This window comes from Entelurus aequoreus, linkage group LG14 (genome assembly GCF_033978785.1).
Source record: "Entelurus aequoreus isolate RoL-2023_Sb linkage group LG14, RoL_Eaeq_v1.1, whole genome shotgun sequence".
Lineage (NCBI taxonomy): Eukaryota > Metazoa > Chordata > Actinopteri > Syngnathiformes > Syngnathidae > Entelurus > Entelurus aequoreus.
Window position 1 is genome coordinate 13,791,292 of NC_084744.1, and position 15,159 is coordinate 13,806,450.

Below are 15,159 nucleotides of genomic sequence, written 5' to 3' on the forward strand. Positions count from 1 at the left end.
ATGTTCACGGACTCTAGTATTTGGCCCTCTATTAGATGCAATGGTTTTCCATATTGGGACCATGATTTCGGCCCTAACTTGTTCACCGGTCCTCATATGGACGGTACTTTTCCTTGTTGATGTCTCAAGAAGGGTAAAATACAAGAACACTTACACACACACACACACACGTGCACGCACACACACACACACACACACATGCACACACACTCTCGCTCTCGTAATGCATGAGTGGTGTCATGTTGTTGTGTAACTTTGCCTGCAGAGCGTACAGTAAACAACCACTTCCTCTTACCAGAGAAGTGTGCTAATGCAAAAGCCCTCTTTTACACACCCTAAAAAGGCTGTGATGTTGCAAACATAACCATCTAATGCCCCTGATATTTTTTCTAAGTAGATTATCAATAAAATGTGACTTTAAATTCATAGAGTTATGCCATTTTTTCCTCATAATTATGTTTTTTCCCCCCAGAATATTCAGAATTTATTCTCATTAGATTTCCACTTTATTTTCAAAAATTTTTTTAATATATCAGAAAATTACGACTTTGTTTTCATAAAATGATGACTATATTTCAGTGAATATTATTACTATTAAATGATAATCACATTTTCATAAATGATAGCATTTCTTAGAATATTCAGTTTTGACTCTCATTAAACTGCATCTTTATTCTGATGAACATTTTTGATTTTTAGAGTATTTGAATTTTATTCTCATTAAATGTAGAATTTATTCTCAAAAAATGTTCAAGTATTCTCTTAATATGAAGGCTTTTCATAAAACTAATACTTTAATTTGGCAAAATTATTATTATTATTATTCTGACGTTATGACTATATTCCCATTCAATGTGTGCTTTATTCTCAAAGAATTATGACTGGTATGATCTTATTCTCATAAATGATACATTTTTCCCACAGAACATTCACACTTTATTCTCATTCCAGTGTGACTATTCTCATAAAATTATGTCATTTTTACTTGGTCTTGTATGACTTTATTCTTACTTTTATTCTGATGATTTTTATTTTTATATAACATCAACATTTTTATCTCATTAAATTGCAAGTATATTCTCATTAAAAATACCATTTATTTCTAATGACTAAAAAACTAAAACTTGTTTTTCTCTGATTATGAAGACTATTTTCATAAAACATTGGCCTTATTTTGGCAATACAATCATTTAATTCTGTAAATATAATGACAATTCTTTCATAAAATTAAGATTTTATTCTCAGTAAAAGAATATTAGGATATCATGACTTTATTTATTCATATGATCTATTATTTTTTTTTAATTGTCATTTAATTGCATCTTTATTCTCATAGAGGGAAACATTTTTTTTTATCCAAAAATTGGGGCTTTGTTCAAAACATATTTTGGTAAAATATTGTTTTTCTCCCTCTGAATATTATGACTACATTATCATAAAATGACGACTATATTCTAATAAAATGACACATTTTGTTGAGCATGATAATACTTAAATTACAACTTATTTTCACAAAATGTTTTGGTTCTCTGAATATCATAAAATTGTTATTTTATTCTGATAAAACAATCATTTTTACTTGAACTATTCTGACTTTATTCTCATAAAATTCTGACTTTATTCTCGTCTAAAAATAACTATTATAAGACTATTCTTATGTTAAATTAGCCCAACATTTATATCATTTTGTAAACATGCCCATAATGCACTAATTGTGTTACTTTTGTGTTATTTAATATTTTACCTCTTGTGCAAGAATGTTAAGTGTTATGAATACATTTTTTTATGTATACATTTGTGCTCTTTTCTCAGATCTTTCTCACACGCACACCGAAAGAGGCAGGTAAGACAAAGAGTGGGTGGGTGTGGCAATCACAGAAGAGATGTGTGAATGTGCAGGAGGCGACCCAGGAGGCGGTGACCTCATGAATGCGTTCAATGAAGTGAATGTAGGTTCCTGCCCTGGTGGGCCCGCCCACTGCGGCCTGTGACTCACTATTTGGCAGGTGCACATGCGTGTTCCGGCTGCAAGGGTGTGGCAAATGTTTCCTCAGGTGAAAGCTTTTTTATCATTACCAATTCAAATGACGATGGCAAGGTTACGAGCAAAACAACAAACTACTACGACAACATAATTATTATGAGCGCATGCTAATAATCTGGTTCTTAAATCAACACTTGACAGAGCGATGTTACTATTTAGTACATTATTCCCATACAATATTGATGTTTGTTCTCATAGTTACAATTAAATGTTTTTTTAGCAGTCTTATAATGTTCAACTTTTCTTTTTGGAAAATGTGTGTTTTTCCTTTTGATATGACATTTTATTGTACTTATATAGCAAATAATATGAGAGTATTTTTAGCTTCATTTCTCCCCGTCCCCTGGAATATATTGAATATTGTATTGTCTCATAAAATTAAGATTGTATGCTAATAAAATGGTGGCTTTTTCTAAAAATTTTATGACGTTATTCGAATAAAATAAATGTCCATAAAAGGGATACATTTTTTCCTCCAAATATTTTAAATTAATTCTCATTAAAATATGACAATTCTGTGATAACAACATGACATTTTCCTGAGATGGTTATGAGTCCAATGTTCCCTCTAATTTTTCATGTGTGTGAGCAATTGCAAAAACTCCCTGAGCATTCCTACACCAGCAGCACACCTGTGCCAAACCTGACTAAATAAGTTCAATCTCCATCCATCCATCCATCCATTTTCTACCGCTTGTCCTTTTCGGGGTTGCGGGGGGTGCTGGAGCCTATCTCAGCTGCATTCGGGCGGAAGGCGGTGTACACCCTGGACAAGTCCCCACCTCATCGCAGGGCCAACACAGATAGACAACATTCTCTTATTATTATAATCAAATGACAGCAGTCATTTCCATGAGATGATGTTCTAATAGAAGTGTTTAGGCCCACTTACAATGACAATAACAAAAAATATTGTTTTTCATGAACTGTGTACTTGTATTGTTTGTCTGGGTGGAGGTCCTGCTTTGGAAATAATTTGTACCCCTTTCAGACATTGCATTTAGTTCCCATTAAAACATTCACATGTTGCACAATGAGATGTAAGCAGGGGATCATGTGTACATTCCTGCAACTTCCTGTTTGTAAAAAATATATTTTAATTAGTATTTATTTAATATACTAACAGCATTTCATGATTAATATTTATCAATTAAGATTCCTAATAAATGACACTAGAATAAGCACACGTTTGATTGGTAAATCATAGTGTAACGACCTGGAATGACACTTTATGTGTGGTTTTGGAGTTGTCCGACTTTTTGTGTGGCTGTAAACGCATCACTGGCTAAGTGCCATATGTGCATGTGTTGGCGCAAGTGAGAAAGAGCGAGCGGCTGCTGTTGATATAACAAAGTTGCTTTTGGTCTGGTTTGTACTGCAGAAAATGACCACTTTTGCTAGATATCATTTTTTTTACTAATGTTTTGGTGATGTGTTTATGGCCGACAATAAAGAGTTTTGCTCAGTAAAGTGATGGATGGAATTCATGTCCAAAAACAGATGTTACAATATTTGAACAATGATGACGAAAACTGTTTTCTCTGTCGTGTCCGTGTGTCGAAAATTGTTATGCGCTTATTTTTTTTATTTGATTTTGTGCGTGGCAGAGGACGCTTGAGCAGTGCGCAATTGCACAGGCGCGCACCTTAGAGGACTTTACATAATGACATTTTTTTAAACTTTTCTTTCCAATTATGACTTAACTAAAATAAATTGCATTTGAATCCCCTAAAATTATATGCTTTTTTTCTATATGTAAAGTTGTCATCGATTGCATATTTTCTTAACTTAATTATGACTCTATTCCTTTAAAATATTAACTAATTTCTTTGACTATTACAGATTGCCTTCTTATTAAAATACTACTTTTTAAAATAAAATTAAGATGCTTTTATACTGAATATTTTGTTCATGTAAAATGACGACTTTGCATCCATAAAATCTTACCTTTTAAATTATTCTCACTAAATTGCTGTCTATTTCTCATTATATACATACATATATATACATACATACATACATACACACACATATATATACATACATACATGCATACATACATACATATATATGAGGACTTTACATCATGACATTTTATAAACTTTTCTTTTCAATTATGACTTAACTAAAATAAATTGCATTTGAATCCCCTAAAATTATATACTTTTTTCCTATATGTAAAGTTGTCATCGATCGCATATTTTCTTAACTTAATTATGACTATATTCCTTTAAAATATTAACTAATTTCTTTGACTATTACAGATTGCCTTCTTATTAAAATACTACTTTTTAAAATAAAATTAAGATGCTTTTATACTGAATATTTTGTTCATGTAAAATGACGACTTTGCATCCATAAAATCTTACCTTTTAAATTATTCTCACTAAATTGCTGTCTATTTCTCATTATATACATACATACATACATATACATACATACATACATATATATATATACATACATACATACATACATATATATGAGGACTTTACATCATGACATTTTATAAACTTTTCTTTTCAATTATGACTTAACTAAAATAAATTGCATTTGAATCCCCTAAAATTATATACTTTTTTCTATATGTAAAGTTGTCATCGATCGCATATTTTTATATTTTTTTAACTTAATTCTGACTCTATTCCTTTAAAATATTAACTCATTTCTTTGACTATTAAAACTTTCCTTCTTATAAAAATACTACTTTAAAAAAACAAAATTAATATGTTTTTATACTGAATATTATGTAAAATGATGACTTTACATCCATAAAATCTTACCTTTTAAATTATTTAAAAAAAAATAGTTTCCCTTTATATAATGACAAGAGAGCCTTTTGTTACCAGGCAAGAAGGCATGTCCTGTTCCGAACTGCCGCCATATGTTAAACCACCATTTATGCTAATGAGCCAGTGTTTTTTTTTTATACGTGCCTACGGCTTTTATCTGCTCACATTTTTCGGGCCGCGTCATCTTGAGGCCTGGCACGATACGTGCTTGAGATGAGATAACTGTGCATAACCGCAACATTCCCAGGAGCACACAGGAGAATTCCCTGATAAAAGTGATGTCCTTCATGCAGCGAGCATGATGGATGGATGTGGTTGTTGGACACAAACTGTGGTCAGCAGGACAAAAAAGCAATCATCTGGTCAGTTGTTTACGTTCTCATGCTGCTGCAATGTTGACCATAGCATAGCATCGTCTCAATACGCTCACTGCGGCAATCTTTGCAAAAGTCTCTTCAAATATGTGGTAATATTCCGTCGTTAAGAGGAACTGCAAAAAAGGAAACAAGCAGCGTAGGCGGGTAAGCTACTTCCTGTTTCACATTTGTGAGTTTAAAACAAACCAACAGCTGCGAAATGTGGCATTGCATGTAAAAAAAGACACACAGGAAGTCTCGTGGTTTTAAAAAGATAACATCGGCTAGCGTTAGCCCGTCTGAGCTAACATGGTACGCCATAAAAACATGGTTTCGTGTGGTTAAACATAACTGGCAATTGTAAGCAAAGGTTTAAACAAAAGAGACAGGAAGTTAAAAAAAATAAAAAAATGCGTTCACAGAAAAAAGGTAAACATTGCTAGCATTAGCCACACTGAGCTAACTGGCTACACTGTTAAAAACATGGTTTCATGCGGTTAAAAGCAAACTTACAATGATGATGTATGAGCGAAAGCCCAAACAAGAAGTTCCAAATAGAACATTATTCCAAACATGGTTTAATGTGGTTAAAACCGAAACATGAAACAGGTAGTTTTAAAAAAGAGACTTAGAAGACAGAAAAATGTAAATATTGCTCGACTTAGTCACACTGAGCCAACTGACTTCAAATGTATTTCTAATGTATATACTTGTTCTTATCCTTTCTGAACTCACTATGTTCTCTGCTCGCTGTACATATCCTACCAAGTTAGACCTACACTGTTTCAATGCCCATTTCTCTGATGAAGCAATTGTTGATGACTGAAGTGCTGATGTCAATCAAACCCTCCTCATCCCACCCCCCGGATTGTAAATAATGTAAATATTTCAATGTATATACTCCGATGTTTAACTTGTGTGATGACTGTATTATGATGATAGTATATATTTGTACCATGAATTGATTTACGTGGACCCTGACTTAAACAAGTTGAAAAACTTATTCGGGTGTTACCATTTAGTGGTCAATTGTACGGAATATGTACTGAACTGTGCAATCTACTAATAAAAGTTTCAATCAATCAATCAATCAAAGACTACACTGTTAAAACATAGATTTATCTGGTTGAAACAAACTTAAAGCCTGTGAGCAAATTCCTCAGTTACATTTTGCAAAGCAAAAAATATAACAAGAACACCACTGGCTAGCTCAGGGGTCAGCAACCCGCGGCTCTTTAGTGCCACCCTAGTGGGTCTCTGGAGCATTTTTAAAAAAGGATTTGAAAATGGGAAAAGATGGGGGGGAAAAAAAGTTTTTTGTTTGAGAACAAACATGACACAAACCTTCCCAATTGTTAGAAAGCACCACTGTTTAATATGTTTGTGTGTATGCTTCACTGATGAGAGTCTTTGGTGAACATTGTTTTGTCCTACTAATATCGGCGGTTCTTGAAATCACCATATTCAAGATCAAGATGCTTTATTGTTGTCCATTCTTTAACATGTACAAGACACATAAGAACTGAAATTTCATTTTCGGCACAGTCCCACTAAGAGCAGACATACGTTACAAGGGGACAAGACGGGGCCGCCAACGGATCAGCCACTTACAGCGCTCCTTAAAAAAGGTGGGAAAAAGGTGACATTGGCAAAGGGGGAAGAGTAAAAAAAAAATATCAGTCTAAGGCTGGACCCCCATATTGTGGACTGTGACGCAACAGTTTGTTTACATGTAAAATCTTCCACTCCTTCTTTGTCTCATTCTGTCCACCAAACGTTTTAAGCTGTGCGTGAATGCACAAAGGTGCGCTTTGTTGATGTTATTGACTTGTTGGAGTGCTAATCAGGCATATTTGGTCAGTGCATGACTGCAAGCTAATCAATGCTAACATGCTATTTAGGCTAGCTGTATGTAACTTAACTCATCAGTATGCCTCATTTGTAGGTATATTTGAGCTCATTTAATATCCTTTACTTTTATCCTCTTTGTATATAATTTAGTTGTGCATGTCTCATGACACATTATCTGAATGTAATTTTGGCTGTATTTCTGATCGTTGTTTGTGTGCCATGTTGTCCCAGACCACAGCAAACATTACCTAGCTTGCCAAAGATTGTAATAAATCTATTTAAAAAAAGACAGCCTGCCGTTTCCTTGAACTTGGACACACACATCTGTACCTTTGGCCATTAAATGCCAGTAATTTCCAGGAGTTATCTCACCGTCTGAGTAGACTCTGATTTACTAATGGTTTCTAATGTTGTAAAAATGTGTAGAATAAATATTACATTTCAATATTTCTGTCAAAGAAGGTTTGCTTCAGCCTGCGACCCATAGTCATTTTGATAGTAGGCTATTATAGCTAATATAAACACTTACGTCATGTGTTGCCTTCATTATAACACTTATATAAGACGTTTCCTTTTTTGCGGCTCCAGACAGATTAGGTTATTGTATTTTTGGTCCAACATGGCTCTTTCAACGTTTTGGGTTGCCGACCCCTGGGCTAGTTTATGCTACCGCTTAGTGGTTGAACAGAACCCATTGGCTTGACAATTGTCTATATTTTTCACAATTACAAAAATGCATGTGATGACATTTTTTACCGGCCTGAATAAAATGAGTGGTGTTTACGACAGTCACTCACCCGGTCTCGTCAACAAGTACGCGTAGGAAGTGCGTACACACATACAAAAGCAGTCCAAGAGAAGCAACAAACAATTCTCAGTCATGATGTTGTTATGATAGAATATACATTCAGTGACAGCTAATGTTAACTATCCAAATTGCTATTATTAGCTAACAACACCTAAAGCTAATGTGTTACGTACCTAATTACGTCATTATGTACGAGAAGCCTTGAGAGGGCGGGATATACTGCGTAAAATACTTTAGAAAACTGGTGCCCTCGAGGCATCTGTGTAAATGTTCCAAATAGCTCCTTTAAGAACTTTCAGTTTTGGTAGATCTTGGCAGCGCCAGTGGTGTTTTGCCTGAAGGAAGACCACAGTTCCCATGAGTACCAGCGCATAGCGTCGTAACTTGTCAGATCACGTACATACAAACTGACACCATTATACCACGATGACTCAGTATTGTCATGTCTGTGTGATCAAGTTTTGTTTTAGTCATGTTCGGTTTTGTTTTTGGACTCTTTGTGCACTTTTGTTTCATTCGTTGTTCTCCGCCATTGTGCGCGCCTTTTGTTTGCTTCCTTTTTTTGTAGTTTGTTAGGGTTAATAAATCATGTACTTACATTCACGTCTTGCCCGCGCCAACTTTCTGTTGCATTCCGGGAAAGCACAACAACCCATAGTCCACATATTGACAGAAACAAAACCGAACATGACTAGAACAAAACATGATCACACAGACATGACAAGTATGACTGGTCTTTCCACAGTAGGAACCTACAGATTTTACTCAAACTTTATATTTGCGGTTTGGAGTCATCGCACTGTTTTTTCTTTTTACAGTACTTTTGAGTTTGTTGCGTGGCTGGTCGTGTCAGTGTGGAACTGCGAACTATCAAAGTATAGTGGCTAGTTATTGCTACCACGCAAATTTGCGATAGCTAACATGGCCTAGTGGTTAGAGTGTCCGCCCTGAGATCGGTAGGTTGGAGTTCAAATCCCAGCCGAGTCATACCAAAGACTATAAAAATGGGACCCGTTTCCCTCCCTGCTTGGTACTCAGCATCAACGGTTGGAGTTGGGGGTTAAATCACCAAAATGATTCCCGGGCGCGGTGCCGCTGCTGCCCACTGCTCCCCAAGGGGATGGGTCAAATGCAGAGGACAAATTTCACCACATCTAGTGTGTGTGTGACAATCATTGGTACTTTAATCTTTAATCTTAATTAGCATTGTCAGTTTGATTTTAGCATCGAAAGTCACTTACCAGTAAAGCAGGAACAAAGCTAAGGCAGTATCTGTCGGAAATCCCCCCTCGGCTTTGAGCTCACGCTAGCGAGTGAGAGCCGGGCCAATGTTGATCCTTGACTGTCCTTTTATCCGGGTCGTCTCCCTTTTTCTTTTTTTGTCTCATCAGACAAAACGTTTCGTTTTTTTGGTTTGTTTGTTTTGCAGCTTCAGCCACGATACAGTAGCAGTAATTGTTGGCATCGACTTCTTTCTGTGTAACAAATGGGGAAAGGGGGAGTGACATACAGTCGTGGTCAAAATCAATCAATCAATCAATGTTTACTTATATAGCCCTAAATCATGAGTGTCTCAAAAGTTTACATACACTTGTGAAGGACATAACGTCATGGCTGTCTCGAGTTTTTGTTTCATCTGACATCACATGGACAAAGATAAGACCTTCTGGAAGACAGTTCTGTGGTCAGATGAAATAAAAATTGAGCTGTTTGGCCACAATACCCAGCAATATGTTTGGAGGAGGAAAGGGGAGGTCTTTAATCCCAGGAACACCTAGCCTACCGTCAAGCATGGTGGTGGTAGTATTATGCTCTTGGTCTGTTTTGCTGCCAATGGAACTGGTGCTTTACAGAGAGTAAATGGGACAATGAAAAAGAAGGTTGGGTCTTTGGCGCAGTTGGGTGTTCCAACAGGACAATGTCCCCAAACACACGTCAAAAGTGGTAAAGGAATGGCTAAATCAGGGTAGAATATTCCCAAAGTTCTGACTTAAACGTGTGGACAATGCTGAAGAAACAAGTCCATGTCAGAAAACCAACAAATTTAGCTGAACTGCACCAATTTTGTCAAGAGGAGTGGTCAAAAATTCAACCAGAAGCTTGCCAGAAGCTTGTGGATGGCTACCAAAAGCGCCTTATTGCAGTGAAACTTGCCAAGGGACATGTAACCAAATATTAACATTGATGTATGTACACTTTTGGGGACCGTGGCTCTTCCTCCTCGACCCACATGAAACTTAAAACCTGCCATTTTGTGTCTTCTGCTTCGAACACATCGTCATTTGGCACCCTTGTTGCCCCAAAATGTCTCTGTCAAACACAAGACAAGTGAATTTAACCCTTTTGAATAGTTTTTACCTCCGTTTCTGACGGTGTGTTGAGTTAGCACTGGATTGATACGTGGACATGACAAATTAGGTATTTGAAACCTCGGAGAGTTTATACGTTGTGTTTTTTTGTTAAATCCCAGAAAGACTGTGATTTAACGTTTAATCCTGGCTTTGTAGACACACTGAGACAACATCTCAGCTCATTGTGTTTTTGAAGCTGCACCAATTTCCTCAGAATTTTCAACCAAATTGAAGTGTTTTGTCCAGAGGATTATTTGTGATTTGTACGTTTTCATAATGTGCTTGTTCTGTTTTTGGCCAAAGTAAAACAAAGTAAACTACCTGGATTTGTCTTTATTTTTAAGTTATCATGCCATGATTTTACCATTACGGCCCACTTGGGAATAGACTTTCGTCCATGCGGCCCCTGAGCTAAAATGAGTTTGACACCCCTGTTCTAGAGCATTTATTTGTAGCCAGCAAGAAAGTATATTTTTGACATAAACAGAGGTCACAACACCGGAAGTATATTACCCGAGGGGGCGTGGCTACAGGATAGAGTTGCCAAAAGGGAAACGTTTTCGGAGTTCTTTGCATGAATGTTATAGACTTTTACATGACATTTTCAATGTTAATAATGTTCTAATAAAAAAACTAAAAATTATGTGCTACATTACATGGGAGATTTAAGTGTCGAAAAGACAAAAGGTTGGTAGATGAGAATACATTGAAAGGTAAAATATAATGTTTTGTCTTGATTTTCAAAATGATCTTCTGGGGCTTGAATGGCAATAGAAATGTTCTTCTTTTTTTTGTCAGTTTTCCTTTTTTTTTTTCTCTCAAAAGGGTGCTCACAAGTACCACCATAATGACCAACATGAAAACACAGTAGCGTAGTAGGCCTAAGTATTCGTTTAAAACAAGCCAGTGGTTTTGTTTAACATGCATTATTTAATATTGTTGTCCATTACACACACTTTGAACAGTAATGCTGTGTTTAAATGTAGGAAAATAAGACACTGTACTTTAATCAAGTGGTTATTTGAGAATCACGGGTGTAGACTTCTTGGAGACACTACATACAGAGCTGAATATAAGAAAACGGTATCGGGTTGGAAATCAGTGGTATCGCACATCACTAGAGCTAACTAGCCACTATTTGAAACAATGTGTTGGGATTCCATTTCATTCTTAGTGTTGCTAACTGACATTCACACCAGCGAACGCTTTATTACATCACAAAATGTAACTATTGTACAAGTGAGGACATGTGTGCAGACGCCAGTTACAATGTCTAATCTCTGTCACAATTCTTTTTGGAAATTCTCAGGAATCTTATCTTGGCCCGAGCACCCAATGACGCACGTTCTGAATGCAGGGACGTGTTCTTTCTATGGCGGCACTTCAAGAACAGCCTTGAATGGCAAGTACCACCATCTTACTTCTGTTGTAAACTGATGCAAGCAGGCGCCAGCAAAACACGAAGAGATGTCATTACTAGACATACTTGCCTACCTTGAGACCTCACAATTAGGGAGATATTCAAAAGGGTCGTGGTGGGTTTCATATAATATATATATATATATATATATATATATATATATATATATATATATATATATATATATATATATATATATATATATATATATATATATATATATATACACACACACATATACATACATACCAGTGGCGTGCGGTGAGGTTCATGTCAGGTGAGGCACTGACTTCATCACAGTCAGATTTACAAACATATGAACCCTAAAGAGTATCTTATTCACCATTTGATTGGCAGCAGTTAACGGGTTATGTTTAAAAGCTCATACCAGCATTCTTCCCTGCTTGGCACTCAGCATCAAGGGTTGGAATTGGGGGTTAAATCACCAAAAATTATTCCCAGGCACGGTGCCGCTGCTGCCCACTGCTCCCCACTGCTCCCCTCACCTCCCAGGGGGTGAACAAGGGGATGGGTCAAATGCAGAGGACAAATTTCACCACACCTAGTGTGTGTGTGACAATCATTGGTATACTTAACTTTAACTTTACACTTACAAACTGTAGCACACAAAAAAGCACATTTAATAAAAAAAAAACGTTATTATGGTCTTACCTTTACTTATAAGTGCGGGAGCAGTGGTGTTCGTGTTGGAAGAGTTGTGAATGAATGAAATATGAAATCCGCGCTGCAGTCTGCAGGTGTACCTAATGTTGTGTCCCTGTTCACGGCTCCTCCGGCGCGCCGCGCGAGCATTGTTGTTTTTGCACTTTTTGGCTTCTTGTTAAGTGACTTTTTTTGGGTGGATTCGGTCTTGCACGTGGAGGGTTTGGGTGTGGGCTTTGGTTGGTGTGGCGCTCCCGTCGGGCGGTGCATTCTGCGGCGGAGATGCTTGGCACCAGGAGGCGGGGTTATGAGACGAGCCTCCAGTTCTATGATCGCTCAGCACAAGAAATACGTTACACACATACAGTTGTTGACAAAATACACTGTACATTATATACCTCAGCTAACTAAACTATGGAAATGTATAATATAATTCATATAGCAATACGGTCTCACTGCACAGCAGGCCAGCAGTTAGCCGAGTCATTGCGCACAATCCATGTTGAGGCACAAATCAGTGACGTGCCTCAATTGGCTGCTGATCACCGCACCGTCTCTTTTCAGTATTTGAACGGCAAATGTGAAAATAAAAATAAAATTAATCTAAAACTGGTGAAGTTAAATGGAAAATAACTTTAGTATAATCACTGGATACATATAACAATTTAATTAATTTTTTTTCTTTTTACTTTTTTTTTTTCTTTCCATGATGGCAGGTGAGGCCGTGCCTCCCCTGCCTCTAGTGACTGCACGCCACTGATACATACATACATACATAATATATATATATATTCCGAAAATAGCCACACTCTTGGCATTCTCTCGATCAGCTTAAAGAGGTAGTCACCTGCAATGGTTTTCACTTCACAGGCGTGCTTGAAGCTCACAGAGAGAATGCCAAGAGTGTGTTTCATAGTTTTGAAGCCTTCAGTGACAATCTACAATGTAAATAGTCATGAAAATAAAGAAAACGCATTGAATGAGGAGAAAGTGTGTCCAAACTTTTGGCCTGTACTAATATATACACACACATTTATGTATTATATATATATATATATATATATATATATATATATATATATATATATATATATATATATATATATATATATATATATATATATATATATATATATATATATATATATATATATATATATACATATATATATATACACATATATATATATATATATATATATATATATATATACGCGATTCTCACGTTGTGCGATTCTGAATCGATTCTCATTTTTAAAAAATCGATTTTTTATTTTTTTAATTAATCAATCCAACAAAACAATACACAGCAATACCATAACAATGCAATCCAATTCCAAAACCAAACCCGACCCAACAACACTCAGAACTGCAATAAACAGAGCAATTGAGAGGAGACACAAACACGACACAGAACAATCCAAAAGTAGTGAAACAAAAATGAATATTATCAACAACAGTATCAATATTAGTTACAATTTCAACATAGCAGTGATTAAAAATCCCTCATTGACATTATCATTAGACATTTATAAAAAAAAGAAAAAAAGAACAATAGTGTCACAGTGGCTTACACTTGCATCACATCTCATAAGCTTGACAACACACTGTGTCCAATATTTTCACAAAGATAAAATAAGTCATATTTTTGGTTCATTTAATAGTTAAAACAAATGTACATTATTGCAATCAGTTGATAAAACATTGTCCTTTACAATTATAAAAGCTTTTTACAAACATCTACTACTCTGCTTGCATGTCAGCAGACTGGGGTAGATCCTGCTGAAATCCTATGTATTGAATGAATACAGAATCCTTTTGAATCGGGAAAAAAATCGTTTTTGAATCGAGAATCGTGTCAAATTGAAAAAAAAATTGATTTTGAATCTAATCGTGACCCCAAGAATCGATATTGAATCGAATCGTGGGACACCCAAAGATTCACAGCCCTAATATATATATATATATATACATATGTATTCCGAAAATAGCCACACTCTTGGCATTCTCTCGATCAGCTTAAAGAGGTAGTCACCTGCAATGGTTTTCACTTCACAGGCGTGCTTGAAGCTCACCGAGAGAATGCCAAGAGTGTGCAAAGCAGTAATCAGAGCAAAGGGTGGCTATTTTGAAGAAACTAGAATATAAAACATGGTTTCAGTTATTTGACATTTTTTTGTGTAAGTACATAACTCCACATGTGTTCATTCATAGTTTTGAAGCCTTCAGTGACAATCTACAATGTAAATAGTCATGAAAATAAAGAAAACGCATTGAATGAGGAGAAAGCGTGTCCAAACTTTTGGCTGTACTAATATATATATATATACACATATATATAAGAAAAATCAAATACTTGAATTTCACAGTATTCATTTATTAGACAAACAAAATAACAGTAACAAAGTAAAGTAAAGTAACAAATTAAAAAGCTGTCCACAGTACCTGTGCAAATTGTGGATGGTGGTGATAGTTCAATAAATACAATCAATAATACAACAACAAAAAAGGCATACATTGCATACAATTATTCATCAAGATATGCCTTATTTATGCTAAATGTAATTAAATTAAATTAAAACATAGCCTATACAAAAACAGATGCGGGTACATAATTAGACAGAACACACGTATTATACTGATGGTGTAGCAATATTGCTGTCCGGGTGGAAATCGGGAGAAATTTGTGATAATAGTGGCCCCGGGGTTGGCAAGTATGTTACTATATGAACATCGGGGGGGCATGCATAAATAATAACAGTTAGCTAGCATCTGAGCGATGGCGAGTAACAAAGACGCTGTCTGGATGTGGGCCATCGCTTCCCTTCAATCACACTAATGTGAAGCACCGTGACGCTATAGCAGTAAGGGGTT

General features: G+C 35.9%; 1 long non-coding RNA gene across 1 annotated transcript in view; it reads right to left on the reverse strand.

Moving 5' to 3' along the window:
• Nucleotides 1-9,700, reverse strand: part of LOC133664418 (uncharacterized) — a 36,524-nt gene extending 26,824 nt beyond the window's left edge. The window contains exons 1-3 of the long non-coding RNA XR_009828579.1: nucleotides 9,635-9,700; nucleotides 9,441-9,530; nucleotides 9,093-9,326 (exon numbers count right to left, since the gene is read on the reverse strand). This is a non-coding gene — a long non-coding RNA (uncharacterized LOC133664418). The remainder of the gene's footprint in view (nucleotides 1-9,092; nucleotides 9,327-9,440; nucleotides 9,531-9,634) is intronic.
• Nucleotides 9,701-15,159: the final 5,459 nt, after the last annotated feature.